Genomic DNA, 26,188 nt, shown 5'->3' with positions numbered 1-26,188 from the left:
GGGAGAGCACTTTAGAGAGAGTCCTCTCTCCCCACAGTGGCCCCAGAGCACCCTCCTGCACCCCAAATCCCTCATCCCCGGCCCCACCCCTGAGCCCACATCCCCAGCTGGAGCCCTCACTCCCTGCACCAGACACTCTGCCCCAGCCCTGAGCCCCCTCCCACAAGAATCCCTCAGCCCTACCCCTACCACATGAATTTTGTTATGTGCACTGATATGAAGGTGATATGTCACACATCCATGGGCGGCAGGTTTGTAGAAATTTTGGTGGTGCCCAGAACCCACCTCCCCCAACTCTGCCCCCCACCTGCCTAAGGCTCTAGGAGGGAGTTTGGGTGGATGCAGGAGGTCTAAGGTGCAGGTCCTGTGCTGGGGATTAGGGTACGGGGGAAGTGCAGGTTGCAGGCTCTGGGATGGAGTTTAGGTGATGGAGGGGGTCTGGGGTGCAGGCTCTGGGATGGAGTTTGGGTGCAGGATTTGTGCTGAAGGTGGGGGCATAGAAGGGGATGAGGGGTGCAGGCTCTGGGAGGGAGTAGGGGGTGCAGAGGGAGGGGATGCAGGCTCTGGGAGGGAGTTTGGGGATAGGAAGGAGTGCAGGGCTGAGGGTTGTGGGGCTGAGGATAAGGGATTTCAGGTGTGGGAGGGGGCTCAGGGCTAGGGCAGAAGGCTGGGGTGTGGGGTGAAGGCCGTGGGGCTGAGGGGTTCATGACGCAGGAGGGGCTCAGGGCTGGGGCAGAGGATTAGGATGTGGGGGGATGAGGGCTGGGGATAAGGGGTTTGAGGTGTTGGAGAGGGTCAGGGCTGGGGCGGAGGGGCAGGGTAAGGGCATCCTGCTCTGCTATTAGCGGATAGGGGCACTAGGACCCTGGGGCAGCAGACAGCAGTTGATGCCAGTGTAGTGTAGGATACCGCTCCGCCTAGGAATGTGCTACACTAGCAGCACAAGCAAGCATGGGAGAGGCGCTTGCCGCTTTCTCAGGCAGGGACATGGGGCGGGGAGAGAGATGCACGGGGAGGGGGAGGGCGGTGGCAGGCGGGAGCCAGGGCCTGCTCCAGGCAGGGCTGAGGGAGAGACCCAACTCCAATTATCGGAGGAGCAGGGCCCCAAGCCCTAAATATTCCTGGAGCCTGGGCACCATAAAAGACTATAACTCGCTGTCTATGCTCACATCACCTACATATCAGTGCACATAACAAAATTCATTCCACACAAGGGTGGGAAAAATTAGAGGGAACACTGACCCCCAGATAATAAGGGCAGCTATTTTCAGCGGTGTTACTGAACATGTTACACACAATCCATGTGAGCATGCTCAGGGCAAGCCAAGTTGCAAATCCGGGGGTGCACATGACCCCACATGCCCCCTCTCCCTCATGTTGTCTCTGATGCAAGTTATCTGGATGTGATTATTTGGTGCTTTAACAGGGCCAGTTTCACATTTTTTACCCTCCTCCTTTGCTATTAGTTTAACTCTCTCCTGACTACTTTAGCCAGCCTGTCCCCAAGGAGACTGGGCCCCCTCTGCACTGAGGTGAAGACCAGCCAAACTATGCAACCCTCTGCCCCAGAGAAGTAGGACCAATGTTCCACAAAACCAAAACCCTCCACCATACACCACTTACCTAGCCAGTGATTCACTTCCAGAATCTTCTGCATTCCTTCGCTCATGAGACAGAAAGGATCTCAGAGAAGATTGCTTGTACATTCTTCTTCTTCAGCCCACTTCCGAGTTCCCTGAAGTCAGTTGCTATTTGTGAGATATCCCACATGCAGTGTCATTAGTACTGATATGAACCTTGGAGCCTTGCCTGTCAGAAGCCCACAGGCTTTCTCTTTTCCCCAGGGGTGCTCAACCCCCACTGAGCCTCAGGCTCTGCACCCATGACCCCGTCCCATCCCCTCTTCCCGCCCCTGCGCCACGTCCGAGAACATCCCATCCGAGCTCCTCTCCCTCCCTTCCCAGCACTTCCTGCACCCTGCGAAACAGCTGATTGTGGTAGGCAGAAGGCGCTGGGAGGGAGGGGGAAGAGTTGGCTGCTGGTGGGTACTAAGCACCCGCTAATTTTTTCCTGGGTGCTCCAAGGCTGGAGCACCCACAGAGTTGGCACCTATGCAGAAGCCTATCCAATCTTAGAGTGATATTTTGTGTCTTGACTCTGGGAAGGTAGCACACTTTCCTGTTGTCCACCTGACCCTTGCAGAATGTTCTTTCAATTCTTCAGAGTACTGAATCCTCAACAAAGGTCATCTGTCTTCCTTGAACAGCAGAAAACTCTGTGGGTAAACTGGATTTTCTTACAGGTGGGGTTGAGCTGCCATCCACTTGTGTGTCCCACACATCTCTCCATTCCCTTGGACCTGCTGGATTTTGAGAGGTAGCTTCCATAGAAAGAAAGAAAGAAAGAAAGAAAGAAAGAAAGAAAGAAAGAAAGAAAGAAAGAAAGAAAGAAAGAATCAGGATCACTAGTCTGTTTTGAGATATTTCTCCAACACTGGCGGATGCAGTTTCCCACTGTTTGTACAGTACTCACAGAAACTACTTCTTTGTGGCTGAAAAACCTCAGCATACTCCGTTGTCATAACTATTTGTCTTCTGCCATATAAAGGGTACTCTTTTGTAAAGGTGCAAAAGTATTAGCTCATTAATCAATGTTTGTAAAATGCTTTGAACATGAAAAATTTATAATTATTTTATTTTTTATTAAAAGGTGCAGCTTTTGCCTCAAAAAGTAGTCACATACTCATATTTTTGCAAGTATTTTCAAAATTAGTCCAGGAAAAGATGTCTTCATTTTAACCAGCTATGAGAAGAGTAAAACTCCTCTAACTGGGCAAACCCAGGCATTTTCTCCAAGCCTTTTTTCTCCAAAAGGACAATTTTTAAGTGTGACAACTGTTCCCTTTGTTGTATGGAGAAAGAGGGGAAAATCAAAGTAAGAACAAAGACCATTCCTCTTTTTACCCAATACATGATGAAGCCTAGACACACTGATATCTTATTAAAAGATTTATGATCCCAGGCTGTATGTCAGTCAGTTGTTGAAAGACTTTATGAAATATTAAAAAAAATGTCAGAATCAGTGATTCAGAGAAAGAGCATATGAAGCAGACTGCAAAATCAGTCTCATAATGTGACCCAGTTAGTTCCTGAGTTTCGAGGAAGTGGCTTTCCAGTGATTAGATGTCTGCCTTGCAGTAACATTTAGCTCTGTCTTTTTAATGAAGACATTGGCCCAGCAATATCAATTTGTCTGTCAGCAGATGCAGCATGATGTAAAGGTATAGTAATAATCAAAGATTGAAGGTATCAGTAAGTAATGAAGCTTTTCAGAGAATATGAAGGGCCTAATTCATCCATGGTGACATCCCATTGAAGCCACTGGAGTAGTTACGCTAGAGATGAATTAGGTCTGATGAGCTTTGTTTGCCCTAGAGAACTGCATCATTGGTACTTTCACCTGTGCGGTTGAGCCTGTACAAGACGGAGCAGCGCAGTGTGTCCACACTGATCAGCCCATTTCAGGTGCACTACTTCCCAACATCCACACACAGCACTCCTTACAAATGCTTGGATGGATAGAGATGGTTGTCTCTTCCCCCCAAATTCCTGACTCATGTCACAGGAGCAGGGACATAATACATATGGGATATAATGTCTGTTCAGAATTTGATTTATTCCAATAGATCTTTTGATTGACACTGCCCTTTGCAAGGATGCACATGCCATCAAGCTCATATTGGCATGTTGGAGTGTCATCAGCTTCTACCTCATCTGATTCCCAAATTACTCTTCGCATGGCGATCCATGGCTTTCTACAGTGAGCACCAGCACCTTTGAGTAGCAATGCTCAATGGGGTAAGGAGCTAATGGTTTTACTTCTGATGTTCTCTTCATTCATGCTATGATATGTTTTGTTTTGCTTTCTTGGTTTCTTTTGCTGTTTTTGTGAGTTCATTTGATGAGCAAATGCAGTTCAGGAGGGAAAAGATCTAAATAGGACACGACAGGAGGCTCTGTTCCTCCTCCTATAGTGGGAGCTGGGGCATGTATAGATGGTTAGGAGAGCTGTGGGAGGCAGCTGAGGTTATTTTTTAAAGACATTTTCTTTCACGTCATCACTATATTGTTTCCAACTAAACTAAACAGAAAAAAAAAAGTGAACGGGAGAACTGGGCTTGGAAGGGATTGACTCAGTGACAATCCTTCAATATGTTCATAAATCTGGCTTTTGATCTTTTCTGTCCCTACAACCTACCTTGCAGAGGTCCTGTTTGCCTACTACAGGATGTGAATAAAGCCCATTTCAATCAATGGGAGTTGCCCATATTATCTGATAAGAAAACAGGGCCTAAGCAAATACTTGGGTTTCATTTCAGTTCCTGAGCAGCTTTCTCATCATAGCAGGTGAAGAAGAAATTTTCTGCCAAGAAAAATCTCTTCTTTGTATATGTAAGAGGTTTCTTTTCAGACACTAGGTAATCTGATCCTTTGATAATAGCAAACTGGATTTAGCTTTAATTGAATATTATAGATTTTCTTTTGGTTGTGCCCAGCTACAGTAATAACAGTTACTTATTTGCATAGTGCCTCTCACCCTGAAGAATCCCAGAGCACTTTATTTACTTAACACATTTATTTTATGGAGCAGTAGCGGCCATGACAGATAAGAGTGAAAATGAGTTTTCATTTTAAACTGATTTCTCCAAATCTTTGAAAGGATTTTCAGAATCTGGGCTGCCCTCAATCCCTTCCTTAAAAAAAAAGAAAGAAGAAGTCCATTGGTTATTTGGAAATTAAAAACTGGGTATGGGAAGTAGCTTACTATTATATTTCATTTCTGTTAGCTCAGTGGATAATACAATCCCATCTATGATTCTGGTTTAATATCACTCAGGGTGTGCATACATTGCCTGTTAAAATACTACTCGTATCAGTCTAACAGAATTAATAACTACCCATCAGAAACTACTATTTTAATGAAGAGGAAATAAAGTTTTTCTGAGTGTAACATAGCTATATTTAATTTTTAAACCTTTTATTTTTAAACAAAATTAAAACACATTCCAAGTCCCCGTCGGTTTTATTGTTATTCCCACTTGCAGTTTTCTGCTTTGAATAATTCAGCAGATTCAGTAGCCTACGTCAAGCATAATCCCAAATTTGCAAAACTCAATTTAAATGTTCTCACTCTAAGTACATTTAATAAATTATGTATTTTCCAATGGATTGTAAATAGCCCATACATTATCCCCGATACTATTCATTTTCACATTAAAGGAAGAGAAAAGCTAAATATGGTATAAATATTCCTTTAGCCAAAAGCCTGAGTTTTTCTTCTCCAAATTTCACCATGAGAAAATTTGGCACAATAGAAAATACGTCATAGGTTCCTGCAATCAGCAGTAGTTACAACTGCATGCAGAAAATGAGAGGTAAAATTCCAATTAAACTTATAAAGAGCTCATTGTGTAATTTACCAAAGATATAATTAATACACATTTACTGAGAAAAATACAGAAGTAGGAATATTCTACATAACCTGGCAATTAGGTATGTGCCTTTGGCACACAGGCTTCACAGTTTCAAACTAGAAATGGGCTGGAGCTGCAAATTTTAGATTTGAATCCTGATTTTAAACACTCTAAAGTTTAGGGGTGTTCAGATGTGGTGTTTTGGTTTAGGCCAATGAAAAAAATATGGGTCAACTTTCAATAGTTAGATGAACCTGTTTATATTCCAAAACACAGTGATGGTTTCAAGTGCAAGGTTTTGGTGCAGAATAATTACCCTATACATGAATAAACATAAAACAATGTAATTAAAATGTTAGCTATGAAGGGGTTGATCAGGGATTGGCAACTTTTGGCACACAGCCCATCAGGAAAATCCGCTGGTGGGCTGGGACGGTTTGTTTACCTGCAGCACCCGCAGGTTCAGCTGATCACAGCTCCCACTGGTTGCAGTTCACCACTCCAGGCCAATGGGGGCTGCAGGAAGCCGCGTGGGCTGAGGGATGTGCACAGGACAGCATTGTAAAGTTACAATGCAGCCTTTAATGTTTCTGAGCCAAACCTTTGTTTAAATGTATCCAGTCCAATAAATATTAGATTTTGCCTTCTCCCCACTTTTCATTTTTCCTCTCTGGAATTGAACAGTGAGAAAACCCATTAGAGCTTGTGTTAGTAACAGCCAGTGTTCTTGTGTGCACGTGTAGGGTGAATCAATTAATTCCCATTAGTGTGAAAGCATATGGTAAAAGCATAGCACTGGCCTAATATAAGATCCTTTTTTGAATGACTTGCCTTATTCCTCAGGCACTAAGAGTGAACTTTATGCATTAGCCTGATGCCAAATTAGGTTTAAAGATACAAATTGACTTTACAAACCCTATCTAATGCCTGCAGAGAAAGCTATTTCACATTTTGAAATGCAGTAAGTTTTTGAGGTGGATGGCTAGGGCAGCAATTACCTAGCTTACTTAACTGAATTACACTTCTAACTTGTGATGAATCACTTCCCAGCAATAAATTATTATTTTTATTACAGTAGTTCCCAGAGTCTCTGATTGGGGCCCAATTCATTGTGCTAGGGACTGTACAAATATATACCCAGAATAAGTAAAGGAGACAGAATCTGGCCCAAACATTCTTGGGACCAATTGCCAAGAGCCGGCTTCTGCTGTCCTTACTCATGTTGATTAGTCCTGTTGGTGAGACACCCTGCTGACTTCAGTCAGACTTGTGGTGAAGCAAAGTACTATGCAGTGTGCTGGCTTGTGGAACCCTCACTCCAGCTGGTAAGTGATGACTTACAGGAGCACTCCCACTGAAGTCACTGGGACTCGTGTGAGGAACAGCTCACACATGGGAGTAAGGAGTTCACAGTCTGGCCTAGTGTGACTGAAAATATCAGAATCTGGCTCTAAGTAGCCAGATGGAATATAATGGGAAAGACCTATGTAACAACAGGTGTAAAGATTCCCAGAAATAACAGAAGAAATCAGAATAGAGTGAGAAAAACAAAAACAATGAGGAGTCCAGTGGCACTAACTAAAGACTAACAGATTTATTTGGGCACAAGTTTTCATGGGTAAAAACCCCCACTTCTTCAGATGCATGGATGAAGTGGTTTGGGTTTTTTTGAAGAAGAAGTGAGTTTTTTACCCACAAAAGATTATTCCCAAATAAATCTGTTAGTCTTCAAGGTGCCACTGGACTGCTCATCATTTTTGTGGATACAGACTAACACGGTTACCCCACTGATAACAAAATCAGGTTCTCTGTGAAGATCTAGCACAAAGCCAGAACCAGCAGCATCATTTATTAATAAATGTTTATTTTATTTGATCAAAGTATGCACAAAGAGCCATGTTATTTGAAGATAGAGAACACAAAAACATAGTATAAAAACACACTTTCCTCTAAATGATGTTAGTCAACCAACTCTTTTCCCGCTAGGTTACGCCACATCGCTAACCTATACAAATGTTCCCCAGGGCATCACTGAGAAAAATAACCTGCAGACTCCATTGTCCCTCACCTTTATTTTTTCAGGGTTTAAGTGCATTTTAGCACCTGAAGAAGCATTTTGTGCAGTAATGGGAATGAAGCGGCCATTTAACCCCTCTAGGAAGTTTTCCTGGAGTCAACTATTTAGGTTCAATCCTATTGTGAGTAATGAAATATCTATGATTGAAAATATCCAGTTTCCATCTAGCAGATATAACCTTTGTAATTTGCCCGTGTTGAGAAAAGCTGCTTTCTTTTTTGTGCTGCAGCTTGAATATGTTCTACCATATTCTTTCATGAATTTTTTTCGTAAGAGCAAATAAACTGCAAATTGTAGGACAAAGGACCAGATTTTTGAAGGTTTTAGACTCATAGACTCATAGACTCATAGACTCATAGGTCAGAAGGGACCAATCTGATCATCTAGTCTGACCTCCTGCACAAGGCAGGCCACAGAACCCCACCCATCCAATTTTATAACAACCCCTATCCCAGGATCGAGTTATTGAAATCTTCAAAACTGGTTTGAAGACCTCAAGCTGCAGAGAAACCACCAGTAAGCGACCCGTGCCCCACGCTGCAGGGGAAGGCGAAAAACCTCCAGGGCCCCTGCCAATCCGCCCTGGAGGAAAATTCCTTCCCGACCCCAAATATGGCAATCAGCTAAACCCTGAGCATGTGGGCAAGACTCACCAGCCAGCACCCAAGAAGGAATTCTCTGCAGTAACTCAGTTCCCATGCCATCCAACATCTCCCCGCAGATCATTGAGCAGACCTATCTGGTGGTAATCCAAGATCAATTGCCCAAATTAACAATCCTATCATAACATCCCCTCCATATACTTATCAAGCTTTGTCTTAAAGCCAGGAAAGTCTTTTGCCCCCACTACTTCCCTCGGAAGGCTGTTCCAGAACTTCACTCCCCTAATGGTTAGAAACCTTCGTCTAATTTCAAGTCTAAACTTCCTAATATCCAGTTTGTACCCATTCGTCCTCGTGCCTACATTAGTACTAAACTTAAATAATTCCTCTCCCTCCCTAACGTTAACCCCCCTGATATATTTATATAGAGCAAGCATATCCCCCCGCAGCCTTCTTTTGGCCAGGCTAAACAAGCCAAGCTCTTTGAGTCTCCTTTCATAAGGCAGTTTTTCCATTCCTCGGATCATCCTTGTAGCCCGTCTCTGAACCTGTTCCAGTTTGAATTCATCCTTCTTGAACATGGGACACCAGAACTGCACACAGTATTCCAGATGGGGTCTCACCAACGCCTTGTATAACGGTACTAACACCTCCTTATCCTTGCAGGAAATACCCCGCCTGATGCATCCCAAAATCGCATTTGCTTTTTTAACAGCCGTATCACATTGGCGACTCATAGTCATCCTGCTATCAACCAGCACCCCAAGGTCCTTCTCCTCCTCCGTCGCTTCCAACTGATGCGCCCCCAACGTATATCCAAAATTCTTATTATTAGTTCCTAAATGCATAACCTTGCACTTTTCACTATTGTATTTCATCCTGTTTCTATTACTCCAGTTTACAAGGTTGTTCAGATCTTCCTGAATAGTATCCCTGTCCTTCTCCGTGTTAGCAATACCCCCCAGCTTCGTGTCATCCGCAAACTTTATTAGCACATTCCCGCTCTTTGTGCCAAGGTCAGTAATAAAAAGGTTAAATAAGATCGGTCCCAAAACCGATCCTTGAGGGACTCCACTAGTGACCTCCTTCCAGCCTGACAATTCACCTTTCAATACGACCCTCTGGAGTCTCCCCTTTAACCAGTTCCTTATCCAACTTACAACTTTCATATTCATTCCCATCTTTTCCAATTTGACTAACAGTTCCCCGTGCGGAACCGTGTCGAACGCCTTACTGAAATCTAGGTAAATTATATCTACCGCATTTCCTTTATCTAAGTAATCCGTCACCTTCTCAAAGAAGGAGATCAGATTGGTTTGGCACGATCTACCTTTAGTAAATCCGTGTTGCAATTCGTCCCAATTACCATTGACCTCTATGTCCTTGACTACTTTCTCCCTTAAAATTTTTTCCAAGACCTTGCATACTACAGACGTCAAGCTAACAGGCCTATAATTACCCGGATCACTTTTATTCCCTTTCTTAAAAATAGGAACTACATTAGCAATCCTCCAATCATACGGCACAACCCCCGAGTTTACCGATTGCTTAAAAATTTTCGCTAACGGGCTCGCAATTTCACGCGCCAGTTCCTTTAATATCCTCGGATGGAGATTGTCCGGGCCCTCCGACTTCGTCCCATCGAGCTGTTCAAGTACGGCCTCTACCTCAGTTGCGGTAATATCCACTTCCATATCCACATTCCCGTTAATCATCCCTCCATCATCCCAAGGTTCACTAGTCTTATTAAAAACTGAAGCAAAGTACTTGTTTAGATGTTGGGCCATGCCTAGGTTATCCTTGATCTCCATTCCATCCTCTGTGTATAGCGGCCCCACTTCTTCTTTCTTTGTTTTCTTCTTATTTATGTGGCTGTAGAACCTTTTACTATTGGTTTTGATTCCCTTTGCAAGGTCCAGTTCAATGCGGCTTTTAGCCTTCCTCACTTTATCCCTACATGTTCTGACCTCACCAAGGTAGCTTTCCTTACTGATCCTGCCTTTCTTCCACTCCCTGTAAGCGGTCTGCTTTTGTCTAATCCCCTCTCTGAGTTGTTTGCTCATCCAGTTTGGCCTACGACTCCTGCCCATGGTTTTTTTCCCCTTTCTCGGGATGCAGGCTTCCGACAGTCTCCGCAGCTGCGACTTAAAGTAATTCCAGGCCTCCTCCGCATTCAAATCCACTAATTCCTCTGTCCAATCCACTTCCCTAACTAATTTCCTTAACTCTTTAAAATTAGCTCCTATTGATGTTTATGGTATAAAGGATCTGACCCGTATTGATTTCAAGGGGAATAAGGTGCCTAAATACCTTTTAAAAAATCTGGCCATATATCCCCTGCTTCCATAGAAAAGCCCAAGGAAGAAACAAATAATTAATCAATTAAACAAACAAGCACCCAAAAAACTCCAAGGCTTTTCACTTAAGGACTGCCTATTCTTGGAGCTGGGGGTCTGATTCCTAGCTTGAGGTGATATACTTGCACCGGATCTATTCATGCCAGTGCACTAAAAATAGAATGTAGCCATGGCAGTATGAGCAGTGGGATAGGCTAGCCTTCCTGAGTACATGCCTAGGATCTCTGATGGGTAGGCTTGCCCCTCCCGCAGCTTGCTCAGCTCCATTCTAATTTTAGCATGGTAGTTCGATGAGAAGTGAATATGTCTCCTCAAGCTGGAAATAACATCCCCAGCTACATATGTAGACATACCCATGGAGATCCTGATACAGGTTCCACCCAGAGGTGGGGATTTGCAGAGGAGGACAGTGGGACCAGTGATAAGCAGAGAAATCTGTTGGCATCCGAATAGATCTTGGTGCACCTGTGAAGTGAGTTGCCCAAGGCAGGTGCAAAGATGTTTTGTGCCCTAGACGAAACTTCCACCTTGCGCCTCCCCATTCCCCGAGCCCTGTGGCAGCTCTCAGTCCCCTCCCCAAGGCGCCCCCCGCAGCAGCTCCCCTCCCCGCCCTGAGGCTCCCCCCCGTGGCAGCTCCTCCCCTCCGCCCTGAGGCCCCTCCCCCCGTGGCAACTCCCCCTGGCTTGGGGAGCCGTGTGGCAGCTCCCTGCCCCAGCTCACCTCTGCTCCGCCTCCTCTCCAAGCACGCCATCACCGCTCCACTTCTCCCGCCTCCCAGGCTTGTGGTGCCAATCAGCTGTTTGGCACCGCAAGCCTGGGAGGGAAAGAAGCAAAGTGAGGCGGCGTGCTCAGGGGTGGATGTGGAGCAGAGGTGAGCTGGGGCGAGGAGAGGTTCCCCTGATGCCGCACTCCCCATTACTTGCTGTAGGCAGCCCTCTCTGCGCCCCCCTGCCCCAGCTCCCTCTGCCTAAATGCCGACGATAACTAGGGTAGCTGTTTAACAGATCAAAATGTCAAGCAGTCTCCAGGGTACTCTGCCATTTGGATGGAATATCAATTATGAATAATGGTTAATGCCCCCGGTGCCTCCGACAATGTAAAAAAAGTGAATATCTGCAAGAACGCTAAATGAGACCTCCTACAAACTCATCTGCTGTCAGATACCAAGTATATTTTCTCTGACTAAACTCTGAGACCCAACAGAAGCAGGTCTTTCAATCAGGGCTGGCTCTAGGTTTTTTGCCACCGCAAGCAAAAAATTTGCCACCACAAGCTCTGAGAGTGCAACTGCCCCCGCTCCCAAAAAAGAAAGAGTGGCCAGAATGCTGCTCCCCTCCCAAAAAAAAAACTGGGATGTTGCCCCAGGAATTGTGCCGCCCCAAACACGTGCTTGCTTTGCTGGTGCCTAGAGCCTGCTTTCAATAAAAAAAAAATAAAGGAATTTGTAATAAATGGATGAACTTCTTATTACCGAACCATAATTGACTAAAAAAGTAGTAGGCCAAGTGGAAGTGGAGGAGGAGGTGGGGAGGGCATTCAGGGATTTGGATCATGTTGTTCTGCTAGTTTGGCTATTTGCAGAGCTTCAGAGCCATCAGAAACCCTAGAGGAAACTACTGGAAGTTGGAGCGATAGGCTCCATTGTTACATGGACAATCAGTTGACTGTATCCCTTTCAAATTATGTAAGTAGCACAACAAATGAACCCAGAGATCTATGTACAATTAACTCCCTGTCCTTGATATATATGAGCAAGAGGAAATTGTGCAGGGGCAGTTCCTGCAGAATAAAACTATGGAGCTCCGAACGTGCGCAGATAAGGGCACAGCTACACTCAGTCACCTGCTCCATACTCTGCCTCTGCACTGGGGAAGTTCTGAAAGTGGCTAGAAGGAAGGGGCTCTGTTCCAGAGCAAGTGCTGCCTCACAAAGCCTCTTTCTACCTTTTCTGTGGCTGCTGCCTAGACTCCTCTCTGCCATTCATCCAATCCCAAGCCCGCTGGCTCACCATGTAGGCAGCATGAAAAGGGGATTATGTAACAACTTTTATTTGCAGGGCCATGTAGATGAATAGCACAGTGGGTCTCATCTGTTGATTACCAGTGGGCCAGACTATAAAAGCCTGTAGCCTATTACTCTGTGTTCTGATACCATTGGCACTCACAAATTAAGTGGCATCAGAAGAGGCCATTACTTGGATGGGAAACGGTGGCAGTATAAAATAGGCTTGATGGTTAAGTGTTTTTTGCCTATGAGTCAATATGGGAATGTTTCCCCAGCATGGCACATAGGGGTGCTGGGACTGTCGGCCTGATTCTCCTCACAGTTACATTGCTATAAATCAGAATTAACTCCACTGAAATCAATAGAGTCATACTGATGTAAAACCAAAAAAAATAACCACAGAATTAGACCCTATGAAGCAGATCCTCAGCTGGTGTAAATTACCACAGCTCCATGAAGCTTTAATACTTACCACCAGCTCAGGATTTGACCTTGTGTCTTTCTGATGAAAAACTAATTTCCTTTTCGCCTGACTATTTATTACCATTAAAGCCCCTATATTCTTGGTAAAGGGGGTTACTTAGGGTCTGTGAGATATGGCAATGGAATTTCCTGGGTGGAATTTTGCCAGTACACATGATCACCTCAGTGTTAAACAAACAGTGTTATTTTGATATATATATATATATATATATATGCAATTATTTGTTTTAAATTTAAAAATTGCTTGTTTAGCATTGCTGTTGGAGGTAGCCTTCAGAATGTACAAAGTGAGGTAAGAATTTTCCCAGACAGATTAGGTACATAGTTAAGTTTTATAAACTTAGTCTTAACCCTCTTTTGAAAAGCTTCTTTTCTAGGAATTCCATTAAAATATGAACAGCTCTTGTTTGATTTATAACTGTTTAGCATGAAGGGATAAATTCAGTCATGGTATAATCCTGTTGATTTCTGTCAGTTTTAGAACAGAGAGGAATTTTGTCCAAAGGTTTTGGACCAAAATCTGGTGGGGGTCTAGACATAAACACAAATGGATCTGTAAATGAATTCACAGAGATGCAGCATTAGTTTATACCTTTGGAAAATGCAGTCTGAAGCATAGCACTCTCAGACAGTCTATTTCTATTAGAATGCAAATAACTTGTAAAGTGGGGCTGTGCACAGAGATTATTGCTGGCTCAGAAAGCATAGATACAAAGTAGGGTGATCATCATACTCCTGCCCCTGCAGTATGCTGTCTGTGGATCCTGTTGCAGAAAGCCTGCTGCAGAACTGTATTACTGCGATATTTTGGGGAAGCTACTGTACGGCCTTGTCTACCCTAGAAAAGACGTAGTGGTTTAACTAAATTGAGTTTAAATCAATCTAGTTAAACTAGTGCAAAGCCCCATTGGATTAAACATTGTTTAAATCAATTTAGCATAATTTGGTGAGTTACAGAATGTTTGGACAGAAATATGATTTTTGGGAACAGCAACCAGTCAATGTTTATGTTTTATGCTTTGTATCTTTCATATTATTTTGATATATCACTGTTTCTTCTGTATGTGTGCAAATATCTGATTTGTGTGCACTGTTCAAAAATTTGTGCATAAAACTGTTGTGCATAATTGGCTCGTCATTTAGCTAGATCTCCACCCAACAGTTCTTAGAACCTAAAGTAAATGTTATACTATGATGCTAGCAATAGTCATAGCCAATAAACAAAAGATGTTTGAGAATTTCCTATTTTTATCTTCAGTGTATTTGTGTTACTTATAAGAGGATTGGTACTGTAGCAGCTGACCAAGGTGCATGGTTTGCACATTCTGGAGCTGACGTACTTATGGTGGTGTGCTCTTCCAGAAGGATCAGTGTAGCTGTCTTCTTAAACAGAAAGTTTCTGAGACAAGGATTAGCAGAGTAGTTAGTATGATTATATGCTTATTATTTGTTATTTTTTAACTCCGTGCAAGATGTTTGGGTATATAATATAGGGTGAGATTTTCAAAGTTATAGAGAATTTTGCCACACAACCTGTAGCTAAATCCATTAGTCAGCTTTGAAATTTCAACCATATCATCCACTGTTAGGTGCTACTCTTTGAATAGCATAGTGTACTAACGGTATTGGAAACATTTTCTCCACTGCCCTTCTACTTTTCCAAGGACCCTAAAGACTCCACTGTCTGGCACAGAGGGGTGACAAACATACCCTGTCCTTCACTTGATTAGAGATGGTTGAAACACAGAATTTCTGTTCCACGAGAAATTCCAACATTTTAAAATTTCCTTTCATCCCAAATCAGAACAAAAGGTCAAAATTTCTCTTAAAACAAAAATTCCAAAAAAAAATAATAATTTGGGAAAATATTGAAATGTTTCACAGGAACTTATCTGCAAAATGATGATTTCAAAATTGAAGTGTTTTGTGAGTATTGATTTTGTCATTCTTTTTTACTCAATAATATCAAAATGTTTTGTCTCAATAAGATCAAAGAGCTTCATTTTTACTTTATTGTTTTGACATTTAAATTATATGTCAAAATGATAAAATAAAATAAAAATACTTTAATGTTATTGAAATAAAATCTTTAGAGAATTTTTAATTGACAATTAAAAAAAACCCAATATATTCCCATGAAATAGTTTGATTTTTGTCAAATCAACATTTTCCATTGAAAAGCTGTTCCATCAGAAAATTTTCAACCAGTTCCTCTGATGGTTCTCAACAGCTGTTTCCTTTGCTAACCTAAAAAAACTTCTAATGAAAAAATTCCTCTTAGTATTTGTGGAATCTCATTTATTTTTTCACTACAGCACCTGATTAGATTTTTCGACATCTCTTTTTAGCTGACAAGGCATACCTACTCGAATGTTGTCAAAACTGTATTGTTCAAATTGTTTTGTGCCATTGGATCTCTAATCTTGTTAGCTAATGTACTCTTTTTCTCTTTAAAGTAAAATAATAGAGCCACACTTTTGGAAGACTACAAGTTTGTATCATAACTGTGGTTATTCAGTATCAATCAATTACATGTTCCTACTGATATTGCACAGGAGTTCCTGAAAAGGGCCAGGATTGGCAACTTTTTGACTAGAAGTTATGTAGTACAATTAACTCAACAATACATTAGAATGTCTGCTTATATTGAGGACTCTTTGATTTGACCATTGTTTGTTTCAAGTGTTCTTGTTATGTAAAGTCTAGATTCATATCTTTGCTAAATGTCTTTTTCCCCATGTACTCTACTGTAGTTTATAATTCAACTGAAGAAGGAAGAGTTTGCCAAGCAGTGATCACATGGAGAAGACTAATGCTTCAGCTGATTTTACTCTTCTGGTTTCTTATTTGGAAAAGTTGCCACACCAAGAACAAAAATGTGGCTTTTTGCCCAGCAGTGACTAAGCAAGTTGAAACTAATGCTGCTGTAAATCCCTCCCCTGAAAAGGGGGGATTTGTATGTCCTTTCCTCCCCTTGAGAGCACTTTTTGCCATGCAAGCTTCAAGTTCCATTAGATACACTTTCCTTTCTGAAGTATTTATATCCCAACTGGTTAACACAATGTAATATATGCTAGAATGAAGCAGGGTGGGTCACATAAACAGCAGGAGGTAGTCAGAGGCACTTTACAATGGCAACTCACCATAGAAACATCAAACATAATATGGTGCTCTTGTGTCTTTTTATTTGTAGTGTTTAACGAAAGCCTGGAAGTAACTGATGGGAATCCTGGCTGCTGGGAAGGTTCTGTCACAGGCTTCTAAAGTAACAACATGAAAAAACAAATCTGAAGTGCGCAACTCTTGTCTCATCTTTCGCATAAATAATTTGCCCACCAACCTATCTGGTTTTTATTGTCTGTATGATGGTTGCTAGCTATGTTGACAATGCAGCCATCTGAATCTCATCAACATATTTATAGAAGAAAACTGGCTTTGGATGGAAAGGAGGAATTGGCCAGGGTTTACAGAACCCTGCAAAGATGGGGAAGGAAGGGGTTTACTCCTTGTCAAAGAGGCTAAGTGAAGATCATGCCCCACCAGAGACAACCTGCCCAGCCTGCCAGCTGGAGAGAGAAAGGGTTTCTTTCCATCAGGCAAATGAAGAGCTTCGGGGCAAGTCACTCAAAGGACAACAGAAAGTCTCTTGATTCTCTCTTCCCCCAATCTAGGGAGATAATAGAGCCTAGCATGCCACTGCCATGTCTGATACTGAACAGGTGGCCTGGTGTTTCTGCAACAGGGATTGTTTTATATGCATACCAAAAAACTGTGCTTACTTTTCCCAACTCAAGGGGTACAATAAGCAGGAGATTCTCAAACCAAGCCTGGCTTAGGGGTCCTGTAGACTCTGGGAGACAGACTGGCAACCAGAAATTAAAACTTCTCATTCCCAGGTAAAACTGCTTATTCTCCTTTGCTTTGATTATCCCTTCCCTGAAATGAGCCTACCTATATTTGGCAATGAGCTCTACCTGGTGCATCAGGGTAAGGAAAATCTTAGTCTTTATCTTTGTAAACTGACCAGAACAGAGAGCAGCCCAGTACGTTAAAGAGACAGTGAACTAGTTGGCTGGGTTTTCCCTTTATATTTGGGATATAGTCTAGGTCACTTAAGTACAGGGGAAATATACAGCACATTACTTCCATTTATAAACTTTGGCAAATAGCAAGTCAGGGCAGTAGCAGTTTTAGAAATGGATATAATACCTATATCACACAGAGGTCATTGAAGGCGTTCTCCTGCTGCAGATGTGTCCTGCTATTTGGACATAGGGTAAGGAAAAAGGGAGGTAGTCTTTTCTCAATTCTGCTGTAAAAACTTTATACCTTCATTGTCCCTTACTTGAGAAGGCACACTGAAAACCTGATTGCTGGGGTTCTAAGCCTGAATGATTCTAAATAAAGCCGACTTCAAGATTCTCTACTCCCCCAGCCCGTTCCCACTCTCACCTGAAGTTAGCTGGTGCTTGTGTCCTAGTGTGTTGTGTTTCCTTTTGGGATTGAAGACTGAAGTGTTCCATGAATGGCTACATGAAAAGGCATCAGAAAACAGTGGTTGCTACTGTGGAATGAGGATTCTGGCATTTAAAAGAGGAAAATCAACAATATAGACTGTACCGGCAGCATTCACAGATGGCAAAAAGTGGGGATTTTTTTTCACTGCCTTAATTAAATACATGGTTAAACAATGTATTTTATACCCGTGTATAATCTCTATTACATACTTGCTTATGTACAAGAAAATTACATTCATAATATGGATTTTTTCGTCCAAACCAGTTCAACCCATTTCCACCATGAAATAATTGTGCTATTTTGCATTTGGAGAAATCAAATTAAATTGACTTTATGCTAAAGGTTTAGAGAATAACAAAGCAAACTATGAAAAAAAATCAGTTTGTTCCAGTTCTGACAAGAACCCCTTAGCAAAATTAAGATTTACTCCAAGTGACTCTATTTCTAGTTCTTTATAACTTTAATTCTAAAAAATATCTTAATACTTGGAACATTTACCAGAAAGATTCTGACTGGGCCTTTTATCCAGTGTATTATATATTATCTTATTATTTTACTTTTATTCATTTTATTTCATGGTTCAACTAAAGCAATTGGCAAAACACTCTTCTTTTATTTCAGTTTACATAATCCAACAATAACAATGAGGATTATTGTTATTGTTATTGTTTATGCTCAAATTTATTTGAGCATAAATTTTCATGGGTAAATCTCCCCCCCCCCCCAAAAAAAAAAGTTTGGTTTTTTTTTTTACCCACGAAAGCTTATTCGCAAATAAATCTGTTAGCCTTTAAGGTTCCACCAGACTCCTCATTGTTTTTGTGGATACAGACTAACATGGCTACCCCTCTGATACTTGGCATTATCCAACAATAGTCCTTTATTCTGTATGAGATGAGACAGAGGCCTGGTTTACACTATGCGTTTAAACCAGTTTTAGCAACGTTAAACCTATTTAACGCCTCACCCGTCCACACTACAAGGCCCTTTATATCGATATATATAAAGGACTCTTTAAATCGGTTTCTGTACTCCTCCCTGAGAGGAGTAGTGCTAAAATTGGTATTACCATATCGAATTAGTGTTAGTGTGGTCGCAAATTGACGATATTGGCCTCCAGGCGGTATCCCACAGTGCACCTGGGTATCCGGGCGGTATCCCACAGTGCACAGCTCTGGACAGCAATCTGAACTTGGATGCAGTGGCCAGGTAAGCAGGAAAAGCCCTGCGAACTTTTGAATTACATTTCCTGTTTGCCCAGCATGGAGCTCTGATCAGTACCAGTGGCGATGCAGTCCCAAATCCAAAAAGAGCTCCAGCATGGACCGTACAGGAGATACTGGATCTGATCATTGTATGGGGAGACAAATCTGTTCTATCAGAGCTCCGTTACAGAAGATGGAATGCCAAAGCATTTGAAAAAAATCTCTAGGCTACACAGTGCTGCGTGACACTGCGTAGCCTGGAGAAGCCAAAGAATCAAATGGACGTTCATGGAGAGAGGGAGGGGGTACTGAGGACTCCAGCTATCCCACAGTCCACAGCAGTCTCTGAAACTATTTGCATTCTTGGCTGAGCTCCCAGTGCCTATAGGTTCAAACACATTGTCCAGTGTGGTTCAGGGTATAGCTCGTCAATTTACTCCCTTCCCCCCCTCATGTGAAAGAAAATGGAAAGAAATCGTTTCTTGACTTTTTTCAGTGTTACCCTATGTCTACTGAATGCTGATGGTAGACGCGATGCTACAGCAGTGAAGAGCAGTATCCACTCCTCTCCCCTCCCCTCCCTGGTGGCAGATGGTACAATATGACTGCTATCCGTCATCACTATCAGCCCGTGAGTGCTCCTGGTTGGCCTCAGGTGAGGCTGGCCAGGGGCGCCTGGGTAAAAATAGGAATGATTCTCGGTCATTCCCAGTAGATGGTAGAGAACGGCTGGTAACCATCCTCATCATAGCAACTAGGGGCTGAGCTTCATCAGCCCCTTCTCTTTCCTGTGTAAATAAAAGATTCTGTACTGCCTGGGCTATCATAGCAGTGGGATGCTCGGCTCCTCTCCTCCACACCGCTTAATGTCCTGCCTGGACTGTCATAGCACCAGGAGGCTGCCTCCCCTCATTTTATCTCACTAACAAGTCACTGTTTCTTATTCCTGCATTCTTTATAACTTCATGACACAAATGGAGGGGACACTGCCATAGTAGCCCAGGAAAGTTGGGGGAGGAGGGAAGCAATGGGTGTGGTTGTTGCAGGGGCACTCCCCATGAATGCCATGTAGCTCATCATTTCTGTGGGATCTGACATGGAGCAGCTCTGCTCTCTGATACACTGGTTCTCTAGTACACTTGCTCCATATTCTAGGCAGGACTGACTCTATTTTTAGAAACCATAAAGGAGGGATTGACTCAGGGAGTCATTCCCAGTTTTGCCTTTGCACCCCCTGCTGATCTCAGCCAGGGGCACCCATGATAGCAGCAGACAGTACAGAACGATAGATAACCATAATCTTACTGCCAATTTACAATGGTAGCAGATGGTACAGAACAACTGATAACCATCTCTGCTATCATGCAAAAGTGTATCAAACGAATGGTGATGTGTAGTGCTGCAGTAATGCCTCTCTTAGCAGCATCCAGTACACATACAGTGACAGTAAAAAAAAAAAAGCTGAACGGGCTCCATGGTTGCCATGCTATGGCATCTGCCAGGGCAATCCAGGGAAAAAGGGCGCGAAATGATTGTCTGCCGTTGTTTTCCCGGAGGAAGGAATGAGTGATGACATTTACCCAGAACCACCCATGACAATGATTTTTGCCCCATCAGCCACTGGGATCTCAACTCAGAATTTCAAGTGGCAGGGGAGACTGCGGGAACTATGGGATAGCTATGGAATAGCTACCCACAGTGCAATGCTCCGGAAATCAACGCTAGCCTTGGACCATGGACGCACACTGCTGAATTAATGTGCTTAGTGTGGCCGCGTGCACTTGACTTTATACAATCTGTTTTACAAAACCAGTTTATGTAAAATCAGAATAATCCTGTAGTGTAGACGTACCCTGATTTGATGAATATGTACAGACTCGCTTTGGGCCCTGTCTACACCTAAAAGAATTTGCCAGTATATCTATACAGGTGGAACTATGCTGGCAAATCACACTGGTGGAGATGCAGTTTCTGTCTGCAAGAGTTATTTTGCTGATATAGCTTCAACCAGTTCCCAAAACATAATAAGCTACACTGGCAAAAGAGTCCAATACGCCTTCTACCGGAGGGCTTTTTCCAGCACAACTACGTTGGTTAGGGGGGTGATTTTTTCACACTACCAATCAACACAGCTATGCCAGTAAAACTTTCTAGAGTGGACCAGGCCTTGGATGGAATTACATATCAGTAGGCAGGGCCAGTTCTAGCAATTTCGCCGCTCCAAGCATGGCGGCACGCCGCTGGGGGCGCTCTGCCGCTCGCTGGTCCCACGGCTCCGGTGGACCTCCTGCAGGCTTCCCTGCGGGGGGGCCAGTGGTCCCATGGCTCTGGTGGACCTCCAGCAGGCGTGCCTGCGGCTGCTCCACTGGAGCCGCGGGACCAGCGGACCCTCCTCAGGCAAGCCTGTGGGAGGTCCACCGGAGCTGCCTGCTGCCCTCTTGGCAACCGGCAGAGTGCCCCCCGCGGCATGCCGCCCCAAGCACGCGCTTGGCGCGCTGTGGCCTGGAGCCGGCCCTGCCAGTAGGAGAATCACCATGAAGAAAGCTATTGTGCAAACAGAATTCCCCAAACTGCAATCCTTGCTCAGGCAAATGGCCTGTTGAAGTCAATGAAATATTTGCCTAGGACTAGGACCATAGATCACACCCATAATGTGGAAGGCGCTATGGTGAGCAAATTAACTGTAATGACAAGCAGTTTGACTGAAACTTGACCTAAGGTTTGTCTACACTTACAGCGCTGTAGCAGCATGGCTACTCCCTTGTAGTGCTTAGTGAAGACTCTACTTATGCCAACAGAATAGCTTCTCCTGTCAGTGTAGGGACTCCACCTCCCTGAGAGGCAGTAGTTATGTTGACAGGAGAAGCTCTCCCATTGACATAGCACTGTCTACACCAAGAGGTAGGTTGGTATAACTACGTCACTCAGGGGGATGGATTTTCTGTGTGACGTAGTTATAACGCCTAAATTTGTAGTTTAGATGAGGGCTAAGTCTCGCTGAGTGCTAGAGTTGGATGAATTGAGCAAACCTTGACAAATATTTTTTGTGAATACTCGTTTGCTTTTAGGTTCAATAATGTTATTTGCCCCTTGTTTTCCTGCTTCTCCATGAACACTTCAGTGAGTGGGCTATTCTTTGCATTTATTATTTTATTTTATTTTATTCATATTATTATTATTTGTATTGCAGCTGCACCTAAAAGTCCCTGTCAGAATGAGACCTTTCCTGTGCTAGGTGCTGTACAAACACAGAACTAAAAGATGGTCCCTGCCCCAAGTGCTTACAGTCTAAGTACAATTGTCACACAAACAGCCATCTTCACATGTGAATAAGGGTACTTGTGGGGAAATACAAGTATGTGCTATTTAACCCAAAGAGTGCTAATCCGGTTTACACAATTTCAGACATCTAATTAGGCAGCAGAAACAATAGCAAGTGACTTGGGGAGAGAGCAATCAGACACCATGAATTATAGCAATGAATGGCTTGTGAACGTCCCATAGAAACGTGTCTGCATAAAATGTTCAGATCATTAGAAATAATGAATATTTATGTCAATGTAAAAGTCTGTGGGTAGTTTATGAATTTAAAAATAGGTTACACTTGGCAGATGAAGTATTGGTTAAGATTAGCTACCGCATACCTAGGTTTTAAACCCAAGGAAGAGGTAAATGGGTAATTTCACTTGTCTTTATCTGCCACGGCTCTGTCTTTAGGTGGTACAAAAATATGAATTGAAGGGCAAAAGAAAAAGAATGGTAGAAATTCAATATTTCTTTAGCACACTAAACATTTTCTGTAATTTCAGTTTCCTCCATTGTGACTGCCAAGCACCCTGCATCTGTGTGTGTAGGTTGGCAGGGGATCTGCATTATAGATAAACTGAATACGCTTGCATACCTTCCCTAGCTCTTCCTTGTCCCTCCACATTGATATGGAGGTAGCTTCAGAAGCTCACTTTCACAGGGCATTACAGTTGAAGAATCCCTTCCATGACCTTTCCTATATCTTCAGCCTTTCTGCACACTAGCCTTCCAGACCATGGGAATCCATAAAATGATGGGGCCGCACATTATAAGTATCTAGGAAAAATGACATTAACAGTTACAGTGTCCATCTAAATATTATGCTATGGGAATCAGAGAACCACTGCAGTGAATACAGGACCTATGAGATTCTCTCTATAGCACTGCTGTGGGTACCCGCATGGCCCCTCAGTATGCCAACATTTTTATGGCTGACTTAGAACAATGCTTCCTCAGTTCTCGTCTTCTAACGCCCCATCCTACTTGTGCTACATTTATGACATCTTCATCATCTGGACCCATGAAAAAGAAGCCATTGAGGAATTCCACCAGGATTTCAACAATTTCCATCCCACCATCAACCTCAGCCTGGACCAGTCCACACAAGAGATCCACTTCCTGGACACTACACTGCAAATAAACTATGGTCACATAAACACCACCCTGTACCGTAAACCTACTGACTGCTATACTTACCCATATGCCTCTAGCTTTCATCCAGACTATATAACACGATCCATCGTCTACAGCCAAGCTCTAAGATACAACCACATTTGCTCCAATCCCTCAGACAGAGACAAACACCTACAGGATCTCTATCAAGCATTCTTAAAACTACAATACCCACTTGCTGAAATGAAAAAACAGATTGACAGAGCCAGAAGAGTACCCAGAAGTCACCTACTACAGGACAAGCCCAACAAAGAAAGTAACAGAACACTACTAGCTGTCACCTTCAGCCCCCAACTAAAATCTCTCCAGTGCATCATCAAGGATCTACAAACTACCCTGAAAGACGATCCCTCACTCTCACAGACCTTGGGAGACAGGCCAGTCCTCACTTACAGACAGCTTCCCTACCTGAAGCAAATACTCACCAGCAATCATACATCACAACAAAGACACTAACCCAGTAACCTATCCTTGCAACAAACCCCGTTGCCAACTCTGTCCACATATCTATTCAAGGGACACCATCATAGGTCTCATTCACCTGCACATCTACCAATGTGATATATGCCAGCAAATGCCCTTCTGCAATGTACATTGGCCAAACCAGACAGTTTCAACACAAAAGAATAAATGGGCAAAAATCAGATGTCAAGAATTGTAACATTCAAAAACTAGTCAGAGAACACTTCGACCTCTCTGGACACTTTATTACAGACCTAAAAGTGGCAATTCTTCAATAAAAAAACTTCAAAAGCAGACTCCAACAAGAAATTGCAGAACTGCAATTAATTTTCAAACTGGACACCATCAAATTAGGCCTGACAAAAGACTGTGAGTGGATGGGTTATTGCACAAACTAAAAACTATTTCTGCATGCTTATTTCCCCCCCTACTGTTACTCACACCTTATTGTCAACTGTTTGAAATGAGCCATCCTGATTGCCACTACAAAAGTGATTTTTCCTCCTGCTGATAATAGCCCACTTTAATTGATTTGTATCATTAGAGTTGGTGAGCCAACCCTCATTTTTTCATGTTCTCTGTGTGTATGTGTATATATATATATACATATATAAAACCTTCCCACTGTATTTTCCATTCAATGCATCTGATGATGTGGGTTTTAGCCCACAAAAGCTTATGTCCAAATAAATTTGTTAGTCTCTAAGGTGCCACAAGTACGCCTCATTCTTTTCTCTATAGCATGGTACAGATTAGATTCTGTCTCCTGAAATAAGACCATCAATGTCTTCATGTTAGCCACTGAAAGTGTATACATCTGTTGGCCTTTGCTGATTGTGGTATGTTATTGTCCTGATTTAAATATGCTGATTAAATTTTTTTACTTGATTGTAACTTGTTCATTAATAGTATGTGATGTATCAAGCAGGCAGAGATCTGGCCTCTTTGTGTCACTCAAATGATACACTGGAACCAGAATTGGGCCATAAATGGCCAGCAGCCAGTAGTGCACAAAGCTGGCAGAGGTGGCTCCTTCCACCCCTTTCCCTGGAGTAAAAAATATGTCAGGGGAGGGAGGAAGCATGTAAGGGGTGGTAAGAGCAGCACCTGAGTTTCTTTAACACTTGCCACAGCTGGCTACTGACCATCAGGATCAGGGAGCTGTAACCAGCTGCCTGATGATCCCTTCTTTCTCTTCTTGGTGGAGATCTTAGTGGACCTCAGCTGCCCCAGAGAATTTGGCCCTGTGTCTCTTCCTGTCTGAAAGCTGCACTACAGAACTCAGCTAAGAGAGATTCATAGAATTTTTTAAGGCCAGAAGGGACTATTATGATCATCTAGTCTGATCTGCACAACACAGAGCATATAATCTGCTCCAGATGAGAAGAGATGGAACCCACTGATCTCATGTTTACCTAAATTCCGCACAAAGAAAAAGAGCTGATCAGAGAAGGAGGCCCATATTTTCAAATTTTAGGTTTTTAAATAAAAGGAAATTAACATACACAAACTTTTCATGCAGTAGTGTATGTTTCCATGGTTTTAGGATATTGTAGTTACCGTAAGGATATTTGACAATGTATCTGCCTTTTCTTAACTGTTCCTTTGCACACTTTTAAATACTTAGTGTTTTCTCATTTCTCAGCGCACATGTATTTTAACTTCAATGTTAAATAGCAACCTTAATCTAAAACTAGCCAAAAAAAAAAAATTAAAAAAAAAAAGATTTTTGTCTGATAATTAGCTGGTATTTCAGTTCATAACACAAGTATACATAGATATGGGGTTGGGTTATCTAGCTGTACTAGATGGCACTTGAAAAAGGCAAATAATTTAATCTTTCATTTTGCTAAAGTACTAACTCATAGATCTTTTGAAATAATGTAATTTACTTTTTAAAATGTCTATTACATTTTCAGTTTACTGTGATTTATGCACCATTATCACCTTCTCTTAGCTAAAGCACTCGCTGCTCACTACAAGGGGGATTAGCTTTATTCCCATTTTCCTTCAGTTTTTGTTTCTACTTTAGAAATTATTTTAGGCAGTTTTAAAATGCAGCTTGTCATAAACCCACTTTAACAAATTTCTATTTTAGGCTGGTGGTGACCCAGCTAGGCTAGGCTATGGTAACTGTAAGGAGAGGCAGAGGTAAACCAAGACAAAAGGGATAATTTTGATTGTTTAGAACTTTAGACGGGAAACTCCAGAATTATATCAGGACCATAAATAATACAGAACATTACCAAAAACTTACCACTTATAATAATAAACTATAGGTTACCAACTTATTAACATTTGTGAGCTTGTACATGCTGTGCGTTTACTACCAAATGCATTGTTGTTAACAAGAACAAAAGAGATTACTCTACAGTATACTGTATCACTTCAGAGAAGAATCAGTTTTTTGTCTCTTTGGCTGTAAATCCAGCTCCACTCTTGCTGTCCTGGTCTTTGCTTCTCTTCATCTTGAAGTGCTCCTTAGGCCTGGTCTACACTGGGCTGGGGGGGATGGTGAGCTAAGTTGG

The 26,188-nt window shown here is 42.6% G+C and overlaps 1 long non-coding RNA gene across 1 annotated transcript in view; it reads right to left on the bottom strand.

The window, feature by feature from the left end:
- Nucleotides 1–2,044: 2,044 nt before the first annotated feature.
- LOC115648575 overlaps nt 2,045–26,188 on the bottom strand; it is an 80,845-nt gene continuing 56,701 nt past the window's right edge. The window contains exons 3-5 of the long non-coding RNA XR_003999602.1: nt 17,449–17,525; nt 16,140–16,256; nt 2,045–2,380 (exon numbers count right to left, since the gene is read on the bottom strand). This is a non-coding gene — a long non-coding RNA (uncharacterized LOC115648575). The remainder of the gene's footprint in view (nt 2,381–16,139; nt 16,257–17,448; nt 17,526–26,188) is intronic.

Source organism: Gopherus evgoodei, chromosome 3 (genome assembly GCF_007399415.2).
Source record: "Gopherus evgoodei ecotype Sinaloan lineage chromosome 3, rGopEvg1_v1.p, whole genome shotgun sequence".
Classification (NCBI taxonomy): Eukaryota; Metazoa; Chordata; order Testudines; family Testudinidae; genus Gopherus; species Gopherus evgoodei.
This window is presented reverse-complemented; position numbering and strand designations above follow the sequence as displayed.